Source organism: Lynx rufus, unplaced genomic scaffold, assembly GCF_022079265.1.
Source record: "Lynx rufus isolate CCGP_SWC_20201006 ecotype Redwood Valley unplaced genomic scaffold, mLynRuf1.p SCAF_1, whole genome shotgun sequence".
Taxonomy (NCBI): Eukaryota; Metazoa; Chordata; class Mammalia; order Carnivora; family Felidae; genus Lynx; species Lynx rufus.
Genome location: NW_025814823.1, coordinates 137239963 through 137261916, shown reverse-complemented (window position 1 = coordinate 137261916; position 21954 = coordinate 137239963). Strand labels below are relative to the sequence as shown.

At 40.9% G+C, this 21954-nt stretch overlaps 1 protein-coding gene across 1 annotated transcript in view; it reads left to right on the top strand.

Moving 5' to 3' along the window:
* The first annotated feature begins 641 nt into the window (after positions 1-641).
* The window catches only part of ZNF366 (zinc finger protein 366), a 71662-nt gene continuing 50349 nt past the window's right edge, over positions 642-21954 (top strand). Inside the window, exon 1 of the mRNA XM_047087820.1 lies at positions 642-707. The gene's annotated coding sequence lies outside the window, so the exon portion shown is untranslated. The remainder of the gene's footprint in view (positions 708-21954) is intronic.

Below are 21954 nucleotides of genomic sequence, written 5' to 3'. Positions count from 1 at the left end.
CGGCTGTTTGTTCCTGGAAGAACTCTAAGGCTCTAGAATCATGCTCAAAAATTGCAGCAACACTGGTGTTTCAAAGAGCCCAGGAAGAGCCAAACATCCTGGCTGACCGTCACCCTGCCCAGCCTCACAGGCTGGAGGATTGCCTCAGTTAGCACAACAGACCAAACGTTCCCTTGCTCAGAGGCAACATGACATGATTTGTTCCCTTTTGGCCGTGTCAGTTCTGCAAACAAGATACCAGAGGCTGCAAGCTCAGGAGAGCCTGCCTTTCTGGAACACCATTTGTTTGGACAGGACAGGCCAGTAAGGCTTTTCATCTCTTTAAAGCTCTTAGGGCAGAGAGCATATTTGAGGAATTCCTTTTTTCAAAGATTTTTTTTTTTTGCCCCTTCCAACATTTTGTTTAAGAGAAAATGAGATGTCTATCTTCTGTTTCCTTATTTTTTTTCAGGAAAGCAAAGGGTTGTTGACTTCCTCCCTCTCCCCTCCCTTCCTTCCTTCTTCCCGAAGGTACTCATCTGAGAAAAAGAGAACGAAGTATTGTTCCTGTTCTTTCTTAAGTCATTTGAAACATTGTCCCTGCGAGTTCTTTAAGTTCCCTGCAATCTGTACACAAGAGAAAGAGGGAGAGAGAGAGGGAGAGAGACAGAGAGCAAGGGATCAGGTAAAGCACTGGGGTTGCTGCAGCCATTCAGACTCAGGAGCTGGTAAGTTACCCATGCAATCATTTCTACTTCCATTTCAATGTCCCCGGGATGGATACTGACGTGGGCACCTTCAATGGAAAATACCTTGCTGGGTAGAATCCTTAATCAAATGGTATGACTGATGGATGACCCAGAATTTAAGCTTTTACTTTTTTTCTTAAGAGAATACTGATGCTTTGCAGAGCTGAGGCTGGCAGAACGGGAAATAAAATTGCACTGGGGCTGAGGAGGACAGGGTGTTAAAACTGATTTTTGGCACAGATAACATGGCCGGGTTAACTAGGAGCCCTGGAGTGTGTGATGTGTCTCACTGGAGAATTCACTCCTTCTCAGTGCTGTATCCTGGGAACCTTAGGAGGGTGTCTGTTAACAACTATGGTTTGCTCTGGGACTTTTGTCACTCATTGTCTAGACTGAGGGTAGCCTTCTCTTGTTCTTTTTTTTATATTCAAGACCACCCCTCCCCCGCCCCCACCAAAGGAATGTTAACTTATAACTGTTATTCTGCATCACTGAGGCTGAAGGAAAATAGAAGAGAATGTCACTTTGAATTGTACTGTGTGGGGGAGTGCTTACGTGTTCAGGTTCCACATGGGGACTGAATGTAAATTTTATTATCCACTGTTGATGGAAGATGTCATCTGCCACACAAAAGGTGGCAAAGATTTGGGGTCACAGAGCTTTAGTTTTGGACAACCACATGTGACTAGAATAGGAAGACTAAGATTGATCTCCTCTTACAGTACAACTAAGCTACAGACGCAGTTGAAAAATATTCACCCAGCACCTGGTTTTCCATAGCAAACTGGTCAAGCTTATGCAGACAACTCGTTTTTGAAAGTCTAACTTGCCTCAATTAAATTTGTCAGAAAGGATAACATTACCAAAAACTCATGATGGCAAGCCATGAGGGAGCCAAGAGCACACTGGCAAAAGAGGCCAGCAAGGTCAATTGGAAAGACAACGTGTATTTACTCATATTAATCATTTAATTCAGAGAGGTGTTGAATGGGTGAAGGACAAAATCATGCAGAGTTTTTTAAAATATTAATTTCTATAAAATTTAGGGATTGAAGTAACCTTGGCTTGGAAGAGTGTGATAAAAGCAACTAGTTTCTCATTTATAAATTAATTTGGCCAGACCGTGTATTAACCATAATCAAGTAATTCATCTTTAGTCAAAACTGAGCCATCATCTTAACAAGAGGGAGAATAGAGGATACAACCAGGCTGTTGTGCAGGTTTTGTTCCATTAGTCAGACTTCTTTTTTCTTCTCCTTTTTTTAAGAGGCTTTCTTTAAGAGCACTATAAAGCGAGCAATTTAAGAGAGCTATGATCAGCGTCTGCTTGCTAGAGGATGCAAAATGGTTCTAAGAGCACTTGAACATGCTTTCCAGGCCCCTACCACCTACCCTAGCCACCCGTTTCATAGATCTTCAGGTCAAAAAGTAGGCAGGACTGACAGACTGGGGCATTTTGCATCTTTTTTGTCAGCCACTGTGACCCCTGTGGAAAACTTTTGGTTGCGATCTTGACTTGCTTCTTTCAGTTTCATTTTTTCTTGATAACGTATTTAATTTTGTGCTCAATTAAAACAACATCATAGAAAGCTCTGTAGTTTTGGTTACCGAATAAAAGCATCAGATGGAACATGGTGTGACAAAAAAAGTGACAGTAGAGTCACATGGACTAAAGACAAGTGAGGCAAAAGGTGGGCATGATGACATTGGTGCAAAAAACAGCCCCACTTCTAGCATGCGTCTTCACTGTGGCCCCCGAGATAAAGGACCTCAGGATGTGTTCTTTAAAAGAAAAATATATATTCATTATTTCCATTTAAGTTGTTAAGCCTTTGCCATGAGAATATGTGTTTGATGCTGGGGGGAAGAAATTCAGATCCCTAAAGAAAAAAGCCATTAAGTCATTTAGTCTAGTTGCTACCAATCTGTCTCCACTCAATTGCAAGGAGTGAGTTAGCCTGTGTGGAAACTTCCACTGTGTGATTCTTCTTTGGGGTCATCAGAGGCTCTTTTGTGATATCATTAGGGGAACTCCAGCGTGGAATGATCCAGAATTTGACACAAAGAAGATTTCGTTATTTGTGCCTGAACTGTGCCTATAATAAAATTACAAATTTGTCAAACAAATGTTAATTTATGTTAGGATGTGTCCTATAGGCCTTTGTGTTGGGATGTGAATCAAATTGGAGAAAGCAGAACATCAAAAGCATAGACTCTGTTGTCATACAAATTCGGGTTTGAATTCCAGCTCTGTCATTTACTGACCACAGGCCTTTAGGACAGCTTATTCACTTCTCTAAGCCTCAGTTTCCTCAAAGGTAAAACTGCACCCACATAATACAGTTGTGGGGATTAAATAAGATTATTTATGCAATGCATTAACCATGGCAATTGTTGACAATGCATGGCCAAGATTAGGAGTCAATCAATGTCAGTTGTAATTTTTTAAGTCAGGTACTAATACTTGGGGGTGCTGTATTTTTTTATTTTATTTTTTTTTTAATTTTTTTTTTTCAACGTTTATTTATTTTTGGGACAGAGAGAGACAGAGCATGAACGGGGGAGGGGCAGAGAGAGAGGGAGACACAGAATTGGAAGCAGGCTCCAGGCTCTGAGCTGTCAGCCCAGAGCCCGACGCGGGGCTCGAACTCCCGGACCGCGAGATCGTGACCTGGCTGAAGTCGGACGCTTAACCGACTGCACCACCCAGGCGCCCCGTGCTGTATTTTTTTAATGCTGATAATAGAATACATCCTTTGTAATTTGTGTTGTTATCTTTGATCAATACAATGCCGAAGGTCTATCAGAACAAAAGTATTCCTCATAGCTTTAGAGTTGGACACATATTTAGTGAAGGTATCCTGAACCCTAAGTTCTTGTAAAACAAAGGAAGGTAGAGTTTAATGCTTTGATGTTCATCTCCGCTAATGGCAGAAACACCAGATTTAGTCTCATTAAAATGCCAGCTGTGTTCAACAGAGCTCAATGCAGGGGAAAGGTTGCCTTGGAATAAAAGTTTTCAACCTAGAAGAATGTTTGAAAAGACTGCAATTATGCTGTAGATGTTTATTCTCCCTTTCACCTATTTCCCCCAGCTCTTGAGCTCTGGTCATTGGTGACCTTTTCCCTGGCCCTAGAGGGCTGGAGACATGTTTTTTGGAGACCACTGTGGCAGTTTCACGATTCAGCTAGACAGAAAGGACTTGAAATGACACGTTCTCTCCCTACTGAGGGCAAAGCACACTCAGTGATCTCTCTCCCCAAACATTTTAGTAAAGAGCCACTTAGCTTCACACAGATAAAAAGAACACCACGATCACCAATAGTGTGTGTGTGGCTGGAGGTGGGGGTGGTGGGGTGGGAGGTGTGGTTCATTTAACTGCTATTTCGCTCACTCTAAACTTTAAAACCTACAGGCTGATTAGTTTGTCAATACTAATGATACTTTAACTTAGGTCTTGGTTAAACTTCCGCCTCCACTTTCCAGAAGAAAACATGCAACACAACAACAACCAGAAATCTATCACTAATAACGTAAAACTTTGAGGTTCTTTTGTTGGACTAAGAGGTTTTGATGTAATATAGATTTGTTTGGAAAACTTAATCTTCAGAGAACAAATTGAAGTTGAGTTGTTCTACACTGTTGTGCAAAAGGTATCTTCTAATGTGGCTTAGTGTAGTGGAACAAGGAGTAGACTGGGAGTCACAACACGGTTGTTCTGTTCTGGTCTGACCTCTACCATTCTCTGTATGTGTGACGTGAAAGGTTTCTTTACTGGCTCAGACCTCAGTTTTCTCGTCTGCAAAATGATGAATTCTCACGGTGGTCTGTGTGTGTTCAGTGTATATCAGAATTCACCTGGGGGGTGGTTTCCACTCTTCTCCCCTGCTCGCTGCCCTGGATGATCTATTTGGTTCTGATACAGACGTTCTTTGATTCTCTGAAATGAATGGTAAGTGTCTTGCTTTGTTTTCCTCAGGATTGCACTGACATTAAATAAAAATGCATGCTTTAAGAACCATGCTTTTAAGCAGAATTCCTATTCAGCATTGGATATTCTTTCTAAAAATTAGTTTTGAATTTATCAGTTGTTATTCTAGAAGCCATTCGTATTATAAAGTAAGAACTGTCAAGTAATCTGATGAGACTAACCAGGGTTCTATAACCATACATAAATCATAAAAAGAGAAAAGAGCAATTACATAGGTGTATAAATATTGCAATGCCACATGCGCAGCACTTTTTGCTTGATCCATTTCTACACTGTTTTCATCTTATAGTGAGTATGCGTTGTTCATTTAGTCAAAAAAAAAAGAAACCAGATACTAAATTTTTCTACTCAAGTTTAAAAAATTATTGCTAGATTTAATCTCATAAGCTTTTTATTATTTTTATACTTTTATAATGTATGCTTGCTGAGCCTATTTTAGACATTAGATCCTCATCCCTAAGTTAATGGTGACATGGAAAGGCAAAAGACAGATAATGGTGTGTGAAAAACCAGCACTGACAAGCCATGTTAAGTCTGCTTTAATTATAAGAAAAATCTGCAACTTATAGAAAAAGTTGTTCTTATTTCTACTTAAATCACTCAATTTTCTTCTCATGTTCAGAGAGCAGCAATGGACGCAGGTCTGCATCTGACAGGAACAGAGAGACAACAAACATGGCCTAATGATCACTGCTCTTTTGTGACCATTCAAATACTAAATACTTTTAGATAAAAACAAAGACATTTAGAGAAAAAGATCAAGAACATGTCTTCATCAAGAGATATGTGTATTATACGAGTTCACTAGAAAGTAGGCACCATGAGGACAGGGACTTCATCTGTTCGCTGCTACGTGCCCAGAGCCTGGAATAGCACATGACATATAATAGATGTAAAATAAATATTTGTTGAATAGATAATATATAAGTGGGCTTTAGAGTGAAATATGCTATCTTTAGGGGTGCCTGGATGGCTCAGTCAGTTGAGTGTCTGACTCTTGATTTTGACTCAGGTCATGATCCCAGGGTCTACTGGGATCACTGCTCTGCAGTGAGCATAGAGCCTAAGATTCTCTCCCTCTCTCTCTCTCTCTCTTTCTGCCCCTCTCCCTTGTTCGTGTGCTCTCTAGAAAGAAAGAAAGAAAGAAAGAAAGAAAGAAAGAAAGAGAGAGAGAGAGAGAGAGAGAGAGAAAGAAAGAAAGAAAGAAAGAAAGAAAGAAAGAAAGAAAGAAAGAAAGTTGCTATCTTTATATAAAGCCAAATGCAACAGTTAATAAGAAAAAGTTAGTCAAACTTTTTTGGGGTCTAGACAATGCCAAACTGCCAGCTTGACATATTTATTCCCCACTTGAATTGACTGGAATTATGGCTCGTTCCACCATTATGTGCATGGGGCTACTACATGGATATTAATGTGTCATCTTGGCAAAGACCCCACCCACTTGCTCATGGGATGGGAGATAAACATTTATCAGATACACAAAAAAGACTCAGTTGCATTTTATTTTCCGTTTGTTTTCTGGGCAGATGATGGATTTGCAAATTGTTTTTGGAGGGAGGGAGAGAGGGGGAGACAGAGAGAGAGAGAGAGAGAGAGCGAGAGAGAGCATGAATTTGTTTTTCCTTGGCTACAAGAGCTGTGAGCCAGAATTCAGCCTTGTAGGAAATGCTCAGCACTGTCTGGTTTTTTATAGGCAGGGTTGTAAATTCAAGTAAAGGGATGCCACTTAGGCTGAGTTTACACAAACATGAAGGGGCGAAGCCAGGGAGGGAAATGTGATATCCTTGTGGAGCACAATACCCTTTCCTTTACATAATTGGGCAATGGAGACAATCAAATGAATAAATACTGGAATGAAGCAGTTTTGCACTTATTTGGCCAATATAAGGGGGTAAATATAAATACAGAATAACAACAAGGGGCCCGAGGGGTCTAAGGTTTCTGTTATTTGCAGACACTGGAAAATGCACTCTCTGTTCACAGTAATAAAGCCAAGTACCATGGCACTCAAAGGCAAGTCTTACCCATCCTCCCATTTTCCAATAATAGGTTATGGCCTCGCTTGGCCATCTGTGACGGCCACTGATATCCAACAGGAGAATGAGCACCGCCAGAGCACCACCACCACCAGTGGCAGTGTTTGTGGAGGAGTGGGCCAGCTAAGGACTTAATACACATCATTTCACTTAATACTCTCTTGCTCCCATTTCAGAAATGGCAAAAAAAAAAAAAAAAAAAAAAAAAAAAAAAAAAACAACCACCTTGTTTAACCGATAAATTATAGAAAGGAAGTGATTTACTCAAGGCCACTAAACTGATGTTGGCTTGTTTTCAGCTTTCTCATTAAGTAGAAAGTGTTACCTGTAGCTAATAATATTTTTAAAAATTAAGTATTCCTTAAGGTAGTGTTCCTTAAACATAGTTTAAAAACCAACAACATGGCGTCACCCAGGATGATGATTTTTCTTGTTGGAAAAGCAGAACCTTTAGCTTCATCCTAGACCTCCTGTGTCACAATCAGTATCTTGGGGCACCTGGGTGGCTCAGTCGGTTAAACGTCTGACTACTGATTTCGGCTCAGGTCAAGATCTCATGGTTTGTGAGACTGAGCCCCTCAATGGGCTCTGTGCTGACAGTGAGGAGCCTGCTTGGGATTCTCCCCCCACCCTCTCTCTCTCTGCCCCTCCTCCACTTGCACACACTCTCTCCCTCTCAAAATAAATAAACACTAAAAAAAAAAAAAAGAATCAGTATCTTAACCTGATCTCCATGAGATGAAGGTACAAATTCAAGTTTGGGCAGCACTACCTTAGGGTTGTGACCTGTTGTATACAGAGTGATTTCAGAATGTAGGTTCCTGTTCCAAAGAGTTACAAAGCCATTTTTTAACTTTGGCCTTATCCAAGACAACATAACTCCCTCTTGGAGAGTGGTTATAGTGGTTACTGGCTAAGTCTTGACTCTATTCAGCTCTGAGTAACATTAGGTATGATTTTTGTGGTCTCACCAAACAAGTTAACTCCACATCAAGGGGCCCTGATAATCTGAGAGAGGAAGGATCTGGGGTATTGTTTTTCAAGTGTATTCTGAGCACCAAACATCCGAATCACCTGGGGCAGATTCCCAGGACTTCTCCAGATCTAATGAATCTTGGGGAGGGGATGGGGGTCTGCCTATCCTACAAGCTACTAGCTTAGGGTAAGGAAGTCCCAGCAGGGGTAGTGACAAGTATTTTGGGGTACATTAGCCCCAAAAGACATTCAGCTTTCAGCAGCTTGAAAAAAAAATTAAAAGCAACCATGTAAGAGAGAATAACCTCAGAGTCCTTCCAGGAAGAAGAGCTTCTCTACCAGCTTCTTCCTTGGAATGCTGGACACTGGGAACAAGAAACTCTGCCACCTGCCTTGAGTCTGCCCCTGGGAGAAGGAAGGGGGCCTCAGTCTCCAGCATCACGGCCAAGGAGCAGATGCCAACACATACACCTCACTTTTCCCAGTTAGAAAACTCTGTGGAAAGAATCCTTAAAGTTTCCTTTGCACTCACTGTTCTGTCTTGGAACAGAAATCAAGAGGGGGCTATTGTTGGAGGGGTGGGGAAAGGAAGCAGGGCCGGAAGAGAGTGAGGGAGAGGACCGGAATAGCCTCTGGTTTGCTTCATCCAGGCCTCTGCCTGCTTGGAGATGGTGGTTTCTCCCCCTTAATCAAGGCCCTCTGGCCTTATTCCACAGGAAGAGCTGGGAGATGAAGAACTTCACGATTTCAACCCAGTTTTATTGAACACCCATTACAGTATGCCACCACTTTTTTCTTGCTGTTTTTCTAGTTCAGGCAGTTTTCTTCCCCACAGCATAGTGGATCCTCCCTCCCCCAACCCCCACCCTACAGGACTTTTTCAGTTAAAAAAGAAAAATAAAGAGAGATCTTCCATCATTATGCTAAAAAGAATTATATATACATATATAAAAATAATTATATATATGAATATACGTATATGTGTACATATATACACACACGTATATATAAAACATATATATATGTATATTATATACATATATACATATACACATATATATATAAAACACTTTTAAGGTGCTAAGGAGAACTGTACTTAATCCATCAAGATGGGGTTCCTGAATTATTAGACACTGAACTTGTAGGGTGAAGAACATTTAAAAAAGTTCCACAGTTACCCATAGGTATATGCAGAATCCCTTCCCTTGCCAGGGTTTTTAGAGAGCTGGGTAAGGAGGGACTATTCCCAGCATCATCTTTCTTGACATTCAGGAGACATCCAGGAATGCAGCAAGCAAGTCGGCATCTCCTCCAACTTCATCCACAGTGTTCCTGCCACCCAGTCCCTCCTCAGCACAATGACCCATCTCTGGCTCGGTCCAGGTTCCCAGGGGTAGAGAGTTCTTATCTCCTGGCTGCAGCCTGGGCCCCAGGTCTGTACAGGATGTTGGAGAAGGAGTGGAGAGCCCAGTTTTGGGAAAAGAAGGTACAGCACAAGACCACATCATTCTGAAGAAAGCAATCCTATTTAGTGTGCCTTCACAACCTCTAAGTGCTCAGACATCCCATTCTTTACTATGACTTACACTGCCTCCTTTGTGCTCCTTCTGACCCTCCTAGGAGAGGAATTTTGTCATCACATATTTCATACATGAGGCCAGGGAGGACCCTGAATCATGAGCAAATCCCACCCCAGAATGACATAAAGTGCTAGATTTATTTGTTCTTCAACCGATACGGATTTGGGGGGAGGAGGACTCAGTTTACTTAATAAAGGGCTATTTCTTCTGTTCATGGCACATGGACATTACACACATGTGTATAAACATACACATATGTACAGAGATACAGCCTATCCAAAAATCATTGGTTGTTCTAGAAAGAAACCATGGATTAGCACCGAATTATTTGACTCAAAAATGTAGTATCTAATTATTACTTGCCTATACTTCCAAAGAGACTTACTACCCTAATTATATTTTCCTTTGGGATGCTAAAAAAGAGTTTGAATTTTGTTAGCTAGTAACACTAGGATAGAAGGTGAGAAAGGACTTAAGTGTTACTGCAAGCAATTCATAAAGTGCTTCATTTGCTGTGTTATTTTGAAAATATAAGCAACACAGGACAGAAGGAGTCAGAGAATACATAAATCAGATCAGTAAACCCAAATGCATATGGAAATTTAGTAGGTGACAAAAAAAGCACTGCCTATCAGAGGGGAACATTGGATTATATAATTAACTATGTTAGGGCCACTAGGTAGCTATTTAAGGGGGAAAAACTTATATCCCTATTTTATTTCTTAAGTTGAACTCCAGATAGATCAAAAACTTTAAATGTTATAAATAAGAACGTAAAAAATACAAAAAAATGAGAGATTCATTTTTGTTTCTAATCTCAGAGTAGGAAAAGTTTTCTGGTTTTACCCAGAAGACTTATTTATTATACATTATCACTTAAAATAAAAGGCTTCTATAGGGCCAAAACTCAATAAACAAGGTCAAAAGACAAACACAAAACTAGGGGAAATATACACAATGTTTATCACAAGGAACTTAATATGGTGAGAGAAGAGGCAAAGGACATAAACCACATTTCACGTAAAATGAGATATACTTGACCCTAAAATTTGTAAAGAATAAAAGATACTCATCCTACTTCATAATAAGAAAATACAAATTAAAACTACCAGATACTATTTTTTTTACCTACTTAATGAAATAAAAGATGAAACATTTGTTAGCATATTTGTTTCTGGGGATCTGGAGAGTACGCTCATACAGCTGGTGTGATAGTGAATGATCAAAACTTACTACAGAGAGCAATCTGTAAATGTCTATCAAAATGTACAATTGACTTCTCTTGGAATTAATCCTTTAAGATGCAAAAACACATTCCTACAATGCAATATATTTGCCACAGCGTTATTTGAAGTAGGATGAAAAGATTAAAAATAGCATAATTGTCCATCAATAAGGAAATGATTGAATTAAGCATCTATAGAATGGAGTATTATACAGCCTTACAAAAGAACGAATATAATAAACTCCAGGAATGGACTCTAGGTATGCTCAACCATGACAAAGGCGTAAAGGCAATGCAGTGAGGGAAAGACAATCTGTGAAGCAAATAGCACTGGAATAACTGAATAACTATATCCAAAAGAAAACACGACCTCAGGCTCTTACTTCACACCATACACATACATTAACTTAGAGTAGGACATATATCATATGTTTTCACTCATATGTGGAACTTGAGGAACTTAACAGAAGACGATGGGGGCAGGGAAGGGGAAAAACTAGTTACAAACAGAGGGGGAGGGAGGCAAACCATAAGAGACTCTTAAATACAGAGAACAAACTGAGGGTGGGTGGGGGGGGTGAGGGAAAGGGGAAAAGGGGTGATGGGCATTGAGGAGGGCACTTGTTGGGATAAGCACTGAATGTTGTATGTAAGCAATGACCACGGGATTCTACCCCAAAAAACAAAAGCACACTGTATACACTGTATGTTAGCTAATTTGACAATATATTATATTTAGAAAAAAAAATTAGGGTATATCATAGACCTAAATGTAAGAGTTGAAATTATAAAATTTCTAAAAGAAAACATAGGAGAAAATCTTTGTAACCATGGTTAGTCAATGATTTCTTAGTTACAGCACAAAATGCACAATCAATGAAAAAATTGATAAATGGACTTCGTCAAAATTAAAACCTTTTGCTGTTCAAAAAAACCCACCCTTAGAAAAATAGACAAGCTATTAACTAGGAGAAAATATTTGCAAAACAGAGCTGGTAAAGAATATATATGGAATATACAAAGAACTCTTACTCTTAACAATTCAATAATAGGACACACAACCCAATTAAAAACCGCAAAAATTTTGGATACTTAACCACAGACAATGTCCAAATGGCAAACAAGCACATGAAAAGATATGTAAAAGAAAACGCAAATTAAAACCGTGACATCAGTACACATCCAGTAAAATGTCCCAAACCAAAAAGACTGAAAATACCAAATGTTGTTGAGGATGTGCAGAAACTAGAGCTCTAACACACCGCCACTGGGAATGTTACAGGGTATAACACTTTGGAAAACAGCTTGGCGGTTTCTTAAATAGTTAAATATATACTTAGCATGCAACCCAGCAATTCTACTTCTGGGTGACTACCCCTCAACAGTGAAATCAAACGTCCATATAAAAGACTTGCACACAAAGGTTCGCAGCGTCATTATTCACAGTTGCCCCAAATTGAAAACAATTCAAAGGTCAATCAATGAGTAGATAAAAATTGTTATATCTGTACAATGGAGTACTACCCAACAACAAAAAGGAACTATACTGTTATATGCAATAATGTAGATGGATTTCAAAAGCAACCTTTTTTTAAAAGTTTACTTCTTTATTTTGAGAGAGATGGAGAGCAAGCGAGCGGGGGAGAGGCAGACAGAGAGGGAGAGAGAGAATCCCAAGTGGGCTCTGCACTGACAGCGCCCAGCCCAACGGGGCTCGAACCCACGAACCGTGAGATCATGGCCTGAGCCGAAATCAAGAGTCAGACATTTAACCAACTGAACCACCCAAGCACCCTGAATCTCAAAAATTGGTTAAGTGAAATAAACAGACACATGTTATCTAAAGAGCCAGGTATAGAACAAATATTGAATGATTTCATGTATTTGAAATGTTGAAAAGCAAAAAACTATAGAGATGAAAAGTTGCTGGGTGGTTGCCTGGGCTGGAGGTAGAGGCTGGAAGTGAATGCAAACGAACATAATGAACTTTTTTGGGGGTAATGAAATTCTTCCAAAAGTAGATTCTGGTCATGATTGTATAGCTACATAAATTTTCTAAAACTCATCACAATGACAGTTGGAAATGTATGAATTTTATATTATGTAAACTATATCTCAATAAAGCTGTTATAATTTTGAAAGAAAAAAAATCTGTTGTAATAATGGAGCAATCTCCAACCTGTACAGTTAAGTACAAAAAGCAAGATTGTGCCAGGTTACATAATGCTACCAATTTTGTTAATAACAAAATAAAAGTATACTTTCGAGGTGCAGAGAATATCTCTAAAAGGATACAATAGACCTGCTAATAGGATTTGCCTTTGGGTAGGGGAATGGGATGGCTGGGGTAGGGGACGGGGTATAGAGGAAACATTGTCACCAAATATCCTTTTGTACCAAATCAAAAATAAGGAGAGGAGAGAGGGAGACAGAGAGAAAGGAGTTTTGAGTCCCACACCAGCTCCGTGGCTGTGGCCAATTATCTGAGCCTCTATTTCTTATCTGTAAAATGAAGGGGTTGGTCAGTTAATCCCTTAGGGATGCTTCTGATTTCAAGTTCAAACTCTGAGAATTTCTTTAAGGACGATCATCTCATATCATCGGATCCCTCTTGATCTTCCCCTGCCAGCACATCACCAACTGCCATATATAAAGCCACAACCAAAGGCTTTGTTCTTTCTCACTCAGGTACCTCTCCATGTATCTGGTCCCCATCCTCCTGGCAACATGTACAATGTGGCCATCAACCAGGGTGAGAAGGTATCCCAGCAAGCAAGGTGTATGTGGGAGGAGTGACAAGACCATACAGAGGCGTGCTCACGACTCACATCGTGGGGGGGGTAGCTGCTTAAAATGAAGTCCCAACCCTCTTACTTGCCAGCAGTGTGATAATCAACAAATGGGCAGTTCTAATCTCATCTGCATGACAGGTGTAAAACAGCACCACCCTCTTAGGGTTTGTTGTGAGAATTGAGGGTGATAATTCACATAATTGCTTCATACAGTGCCTGCCCCACAGTAACATTCAATAAATGTTGGCCTTTTAATTATTAATCTGAACTCCACTGCTCATGGGACCCACTTTCCTGGCAGTGGAAGGAAGAGAGGCAGCTAGGTTATCCAGCTATGTGCTCACTAAAGCCATGAAGTAGGGGTTTGCGGGTGACAGAACGGTTTGTTTTCTTAGTCCAAGAACCCAAAGGGAGATACTGGAGTAATTTCTGCTGCCCCCAAGCCACTCTCACAGAGGGAAACTTAGAAGATTCTATCCCTGGAGTCAACGATATCCCGAAAATGTGGTGAATGCAGGCTATAAAAGTGTAAGGTTGTGACTTCAGGCTGGGGGTTGAGCCAGCTAAGTTAAACAGCAAGTTTCAATTTGCATGATAAATGTGCTTTAAATTATATTTGGATCAAAATATCATCAAATATTAATATTAGGGCCATTGTATAACCCCCTCACCATGGCAGCCATTCAATAAATGTGAGTTGCAGCTTCAAACCAAACCAAATCAAATATCTTCCATCACCATGATGTGCACAGGCTCATGCTCCCCCAATGCAATCTCCGGGCAGCACAGCAAGGGACGAATCTAAACCCAGAACACCTGGGATCCCTGTAACTTCAAGTGTCTCAGTCAGAGACAGCAGCCCAACACGAACACAACGAAAAATTGATAGCTTTCAAGTGAATTAAACTTCCCGTGTGTAAGGTGATAGTGAACCCATTGTGCACACACTCTCTGCCTTATACATTATCAAGTCAAATTCTGCAACTAGGTTGCAGAAGACAGTTTACTTCAGTGGGATGCCCAGCTCACTAACTCTCTCATGTGCTTCTGTTCTCCCTAACTGGATCGGAATCATGTTTGTCAGGGATTGTGTTTTTAAGCATTGTTGCAGTCTCAAGAACAAGAGCCCTCCACGGTCCTGCTGGCCTCACGTTAATTTTCTCTGAGATCCTCTAAAAAAGCTCTTATTATCTCCACTTTAGAGATGAGAAAACTGAGGCTCAAAGGGAAACAATTTGGCTGAAGCGATACAGCTCTGTGAATCTCCAGGGATCTGAGGACTCAGATTAAACTTACTGATTAAACAGTGTTGTGAATGTCTATGTGCCTCTGCTCTTCAAATATAACTATATTAGGGTGATTAATAAAGTATAAATTAATTTTTAAATGTTACTGAATTCAAAGGGCTTTGGGCTATTTTGTATTGTTTCTAACCTACCGGGGATTTTGAAAATGGGTTTATTTTTATAATTTACAATGGAGTCCTCATGCTGAGAAGTCTGGGAATCACTGCAGGAGACCAAAACTGGGGTTCACTAATAAAATGCAGGGAGGTACTTTAAATAATCTAGGTCTTGGGTGGCAAACAGCTTTCCCATTCTTAAACTGCTACCTACAGCCGGTTTGTATATTTGATAGAAGTCTAGAAAGTATCTGGAAGTATGTATCATTACTGTTTAATTTCTTCATCAAACAATTATCTTCAAAAAAAACTACTGATTCCTTCCTTCTTATCTGTGTGACCTTGGGCAGTTTGTTTAACGTATTTCCTCATTGGTAAGATGGGGAAAAGAACCTACCTCATATGATGCTGGGACGGTCACACGAGTTAATGCATGTGATGTCTTTCATACATTCTTGACACATAGGAAACACTCAGAAAATATTATTGTTGCATTAGGCACCACTGAGCACTGTTTTTGACACATAGTCGGGACTTGATAGATGTTTTTGGAATGAACGACGAATAACTGAAAACGTGAAATAGGAAGAGAGGGCAATTCTAGATATGTGATTCCTCATCTGTATTTCCTTCATCATAGGCAGGCGGTTAGGACAGCTGCTTTTATGAAGATGCTGTGTTTGGGAGCTTTTACTTCAGTGAGCTCAAGCTAGAGAGATAATGGTGCTTCTGTCTCTTCTGGTCCCACACACTTTACAAGTCTATCAACTTTATGTATCAGATGCATCAAAACAGAATTAGGCAGAAAGAGCTGGGCTTGGAACTCAAGTGCAAGCTATATTCCTCTTTAAAAACTGCAAGAGGAAACAGGCCCAGTAGACCTTCTAGATAGGAGAGAAGCAATGCTTTCTTACCACAAACCAAAATGCTGAGGACCACAGTTATAAGAGGGTCAAAGGAAGTTAGAATGAACTTTCGTAGCAGGCTCAATGTTTATCTAGCTTAAAATTTCACTTCCAGATTATCCCATGGATAGTTATTTGGCTTTATTACCTAAACAATATTTGAGCCTAATAGAGGGTTTTTTCTGTTTGTTTGTTTCAGTGTTTGCAAAGTGCAGTGTTGAAGGTAAGGGTAAAGTACCTGTTGCTGGGCTTTAATAGATGGGCTGCCCTGAGTTTCAGTGCTGGCTGACATACTGTTTTTTAACATAAGTCTCAGATGTAGAGACAGTCAGCTTTTCAGAGCTGGCTGCTTTTTCTAAGACCAGCTGGTAATAATCCTAGCAGCTATGACTCCATGGCTGTCCCACGTGGGTGACGCTCTGGGCTCGTGCTACGATCACTACAGTGAATAAATTCCAGTTCGAGCCTTTCACAAGTTTCCAGTAAATTAATGGCTGTACTGACTAGAGATGAATGCATCCCTGTCACCTCCATCCACTGGCCCTGTTCCTGCCCCTGGGACCACACAGAACAAATCCAGTCCTTCAAGTATCAGCTCTTGGAAGCATGTAAACCTACATTACCAAGCCCCAGGCCTCCAACCCACCTCCTTCATAACTCACGGGTTCCTTCAGCCAACTTAATCTAGACCTCCCCAGCAGCATGTTGTACACCTCAGCAAACTAGTTCGTCCCCGTCCATTGTCTTTGACCCAAAATGTCCCCTTCCCCCATCCCAGTAGTCTGGTCAGTATGCAGCAGCCTGGGCTCCAGGGGGCCCATTTTTAGGGCCATGGTAACTGCCGGGATTCTCTCTCAGCCAGTTCAGATGAAGTAAAAATCAAGGAACCTGAAATGAGAATTACTGATTGCCTTATTATTTTTCTAGCTCCTAGCCCTAGTCTTGTCTTAGGTCTTCTTCTTTCCTCTTTACAACTAATAGAATATCTTCTTACCAGTGTTGTTAGGAAGCCCGGATACTAGTAAATGATAGTTACTATTTGAGCGCCATTTTTTGTTTGTTTGGTATCAAGTGCTTTATATTTCTTATTTTATGGGATCTCATAATAACCCTGTGAGGTGGCTTACTCATTTTTTAATCACCATTTTACAACTGAGGAAACTGGGATGCAGACAGTTCGTGCCCTGTCACAGATGGTAAGTGGAGGACCCAGAACTCAAACCCTGGGTTGCCTGACTTCCAAGTTTGTGTTCCTCCCACATATTGCTCAGCCTCTTTCTAACATAACGCCCTTGAACATTCATAGTACTTTACCCAGCCATATTGGGCGCGCAATGAATGTGCCCCCTTTTTCCTATCATCCTTTGTCTTCCTTGGGGAAACATGTAGACATCAAGAGCCATCTCAGGGAGAGGAAGGGGTCTCAGGGTAGGCCTCTTTCACTCCTTCTACCCTCACTGGGGTCCCTAAGCCCCTTTGAGGGCTCTGTTATATCACCTTCAGTAGCTATCATTACTCAAGTTCAGTAGTTCTCAACTGGAGGCAGTCTGGTCCCCTGCTGAGACATCTGAAAACAGGGAGGATACCTTTTGCTTAGCAGAATGAATAGGGGCCACTATTGGCATCTAGTGGTTGCGGATGGGCAGGGATGGTAAAATTCTGCAATGAACCCACACAAAAGAGCAATAATGTATATTCCCTTTGAAAAGGTCAGGGCCATGACTGTCTTCTTGCCATTGTCCCTCCATGCCCAGCACAGTACCTTCCCCTCCATAGATGCTTAAGACAGGTCTTTTGAATGAATGTTCTCCTTTGTCACCCTTCCCATTTTCTGCCTATCTCTTCTACCAGTGGAGGTTCTGAAAGAGAGGTGTCCAACTTGCCTCTAATTACTGGAAGCAACTTTAAACTTAGAGACCTCATATAGCTGTCTCATCCATTCCTCTTTTCCTCCCCTCTTTTCAAAATTTTCAACAACTTGGAGACCTAAGTCTAAGTTGATCAATTATGATGTACCCTTTTCGTGAAGCTCAAAGACACCCCTTTCTACAGTAACTTTCAGTAGAAAAATTTTTTCCTTTAAAGTGGATTTAAATACCCTAAGAGGGTATTAGGTTGATGACCTCAATGGATGAATTGTGAAGTGGTCAACTTCAAGTGATGTGGTCAAAGCAGCATCAGAAGCCCTGGTAGGCTTCCCCTCTCAGACCCATGAAGCTACAGTCTGGATGTGAGTGGAGGAAGGGAGAGGCCTCTTAAGAAACCAGTGAGAAAAATGCTAAAAGCTGGAGGTCTGGCTGGTTTCCTCATTCTTGGTGAAGTGTCAACGAAGTTGGTACCAAGTAGATCGAGGAATATACTTCACTCCAGGACAGATAACTTGTTAAAGGAGGGTGAACTTGCTGGGATGAGCACTGGGTGCTGTATGTAAGCCAATTTGACAATAAATTATATTAAAAAAATAAATAAAGGAAAGAGAGAACTGGAATCCTGTGAGATGTCTGCCCATGCCCTGATTCCAGTTCCATGACAGCAGAACGATGCTATAGGGTGGCAGCCTATCTGTGGTTGGATATTTACAGAGTTCATTTGTTTTGCTTTCTGGCCGAGTTCCTTGATGAGACCCTTAGCTCTTTTCTCTTTTATAGGTTTCAGAGAGAAGGTTCTCTTTCCACCCTGGGAATTCTCCATTCTGCTCCACTCTGGCTCTCTTACTTTTTAAAGGGTCTTAGGGAGTTGTTTAGGAAGTCTTAAAGTTCATTTTCATTCTCTCTTAATTGAAAATTACTCTCTACAGAGTAGCATAGCTCAGGGCTTATAAGGAAGGGCTGAGAAGGATCAAAGCAGAGAATTGTGGTGAAGGAGGGAAGAACTAACACTTACTTAGCACCTGTTATGGGCCATGCATACTACCTATTAGGTATCTCATTTTAATCTTTCTCCAGATCCATGAACTAGTGTATTAGTCAGGGTATATGCTAGGTTGTACTTTAATAACAAACAACCTTCAAATTGCCATGGTTTTGAAAGAAAAAGAAAGAAAGAAAGAAAGAAAGAAAGAAAGAAAGAAAGAAAGAAAGAGAAAGAAAGAAAGAAAGAAAGAAAGAAAACAAGGATTTATATCTTACTTCCATTTCATATCCATTACCTGGATCAAATGTGACTTTGTTCCAGGTCATCTTAACTTTAGGCCTCAGGCTGACAGAATAGCTATTACTGGAAATGTTTCAGGTTGCTATGGCAGAGGGATAGAAAATCATGCAAAATCATGAACTACTTCTCAAAGATTCCATAAGGAAATGACACATGTCACATATGCTCACATTCTGTTGGCCAAAGCAAGTCTCAAGGCCAGTCTACCTATAAAGGGAATAGAGAAAGGCAATCCAACTATATGTACAGGGAGTTAGAAACATTTGATGAATAAAGTGTTATTGGAGCTGAGAAAATGGATGCTTAGGAAAGTTAGTAGCTGACTGAGTTGGAATTCAAAGCCAGGTTTTCTGACTTGGTCTCCTGGGCTCTCTGCTCTCCTATATAGTAGGTGTATTCTACAAGCATGGTGTAACATACGTAGTGCTGTATCTTCTCTCCAAATAAATTGTCTGTGGGGCTAAGAAGGAGGTACGTACGTGCACCTGGGTATGGACAGGTTAGAGTCAAATCAAAGTCATAGGGACTCAGCCTTTATCATCCCCATTTCTACTCCCTATAAAGGTCTTTAACACACTTGGTGTGAAATCACTATGTAACAGAAGCTTCATCTTTGAACACATTTCTTTTCCATCACAGTATCAAGTGCAACAGGTTTCCTTACTTATTGCTTTTATTTGGTGCCTAATGAGAAAAGGGCCACTCAGGCCTTAGTTTGGTAAGACTGCTGCCTGGTCGATGTTCAAGGTCCAGGGGAAAGGATGTCCCAGATTCCCTCTATTACTTTCAAGATAATCTCCAGAAAAAAAAAAAATTCTTGCTCAAAGAAAGAATGAAATAACAATACTTACTGTGCCAGCTCTTAGAAAATCAATCCCAATATTTCATCTCCCTGGACCCCAGAGGAAATGCTATGCTATGTTAGTTCCCCTCAGACTTTTCTAATCCAAGTAACCCTAATGGGAGAGAAGAGAAATCCTAAGTGGTCTGCCACAGGTGCAACTGCAAACTTTAACCAGTCGTGTGTGTGTGTGTGTGTGTGTGTGTGTGTGTGTGTGTGTGTGGTGTATTTGTTGTTTTACATTCTGCTTCATTATATGTCCACATTTGTTTGCATTTAAAATGCTCTATGGGTGCCACAGTGACTTAGTCAGTTAAGTGTCTCTTGATTTCAGCTCAGGTCATGGCCTCATGGTTTGTGAGATTGAGTCCCATGTCGGGCTTTGCACTGACAGCGCGAGGCCTGCTTGGGATTCTCTCTTTCCTTCTCTCTCTCTCTGCTCCTCCCCTGTTCTCTCTCATTCTCTCTCTCTCTCAAAAAAAAATATTTAAAAAGTATTTTAAATCACTCACCACTACATAAAAATAAACCAGAAAAATACACTTATTCTTGATTTTCAGCACCCCCTAGGAACCTGACCTCAAGCCCTCCCCATCCATGAACAACAATATGCTTATCAGATGAAAATGGGTCCCAGAAGGATATGGATAAGGGTTACTTTTAGGCTTGTGGGTATGGTGGGTTTCCCTTGGCAGCGAGAGTACCCCCAGAAACAAGGAGAGAATAAACGTGAGAACAAGGAGGAAGAGAAGGGCTGGGGAGGAAGGGACAAGAGGACCATGAAATGATATCTAGAGAGGGGGAGGAGCCAGCATAGCCAAGTGAGCAAGTTACAAATACGGCTTGGCTCAGTCGGTTGAGCATCAGGCTCTTGACTGTGACTCAGCTCAAGATCCCAGGGTTGAGCTTCATGCTGACCATGCAGAGCCTGCTTGGTATTCTTTCTCTTTGCCTCTCTGCCCCTTCCCCACTCACGTGCTCTATTTCTCTCAAAATAAATAAATAAACTTAAAAAAAATTTTTAAAGCATACGGAAATAACTCAAAACTAATTTATTTATTACAACAGTTGTTAATAACATTTTTTATTGGTCATATTTTCCTTATCTGTTACAAAAGCAAAGTGCTTTGTCTGAAGCACAGCTAGCTACAAACTAAGCAAATTATATAACCTTGCTGGTTTCCGAGCCATAAAGCATGAACTCAAGTGCTGCTCAGCCTAACGGAGTACATAGCTTGCAAAACCCTTTGGAGACAGAGAGTGCAATTTAAGTATTATATGTTATTAAATAAAAATGCCTATTTAGGAAAGGAACTCTGCATTAGCATTACATGTGCCTTAACTAGTAGTCAACATCTGGTAGAGCTGGAGGTCAAAAATTTTTTGACATAAGGGATCCAGGCGTTTATCACTTAAAATAGTAAATAAAAGAACAAAGAAACAAGCCCAGACAGTTACAAAAAGCATGTACCATTAAGGCATTGGCTTGGTTCAGAGAGAGATTCCTGAGCTAAAGAAGGCCTCATTTACTGGAATGGAAAAATATAGGGCCAGGAAATTGCTCAGAGGTCTCCTGTCTCTTCCTGTGCACGTGGAGACGCACTATGTGTTGGCTACTGTTTTGGATCAGAATCTCAGTTTTAGAAATAGCCCGAGTTGTGTCCTTGGAAAGTGAGAGGGTTGTGTGGTATATTTGTGTGTGATGAAGGAGGAGGAGGAGGGGAAGATGTTGGGGGGGGGGGACATTTAGATGCACTCTGGAAACAAACTGCTTCCTTGGGCCTCACAGACAGTTACCAGAATGGAGCTGGGAAACTGGGCAGCTAATCTGGGCTTAGGGAACCTCCAAGATTCCTGAAGCAGCTCTGAGGTAGAGCCAAGTCAGCCTGCTGACAACAAAAGCAGGTTCCGCATGTTCACACTAGATGGCTGATTTCAAGCCTGCCTACTTTTCTGGTGCGTGGGCTGCGTCTTTTTCATTCAACAAACATTTATCTGGCAACAACCTGCCCGGGCAGACACTGTTTTAGGCACTGGGGATATATCATGAAACAAAAGACAAATATCTCTATGCTTATGGAGACTACATTCTAGCGGAAGGAAATGGACACTGAACAAAATAAGTAAGTTACATGTCAGAAGATATGGAGAAATAGAAAGCAGGACAAAGAGTGAATAGAGAGTGCTGAGGAGGGCAGGGTTAGGGTGGCCTCACTGAAAAGGTAGTACCGAGCAAATGCTTGAAGGAAGCAAAAGAGAGCCACGCAGGTATCTGGGGAAGAGCTGTCCAGGAAGAAAGAGCAGCAAGTGCAAAGGTCTGGAGGT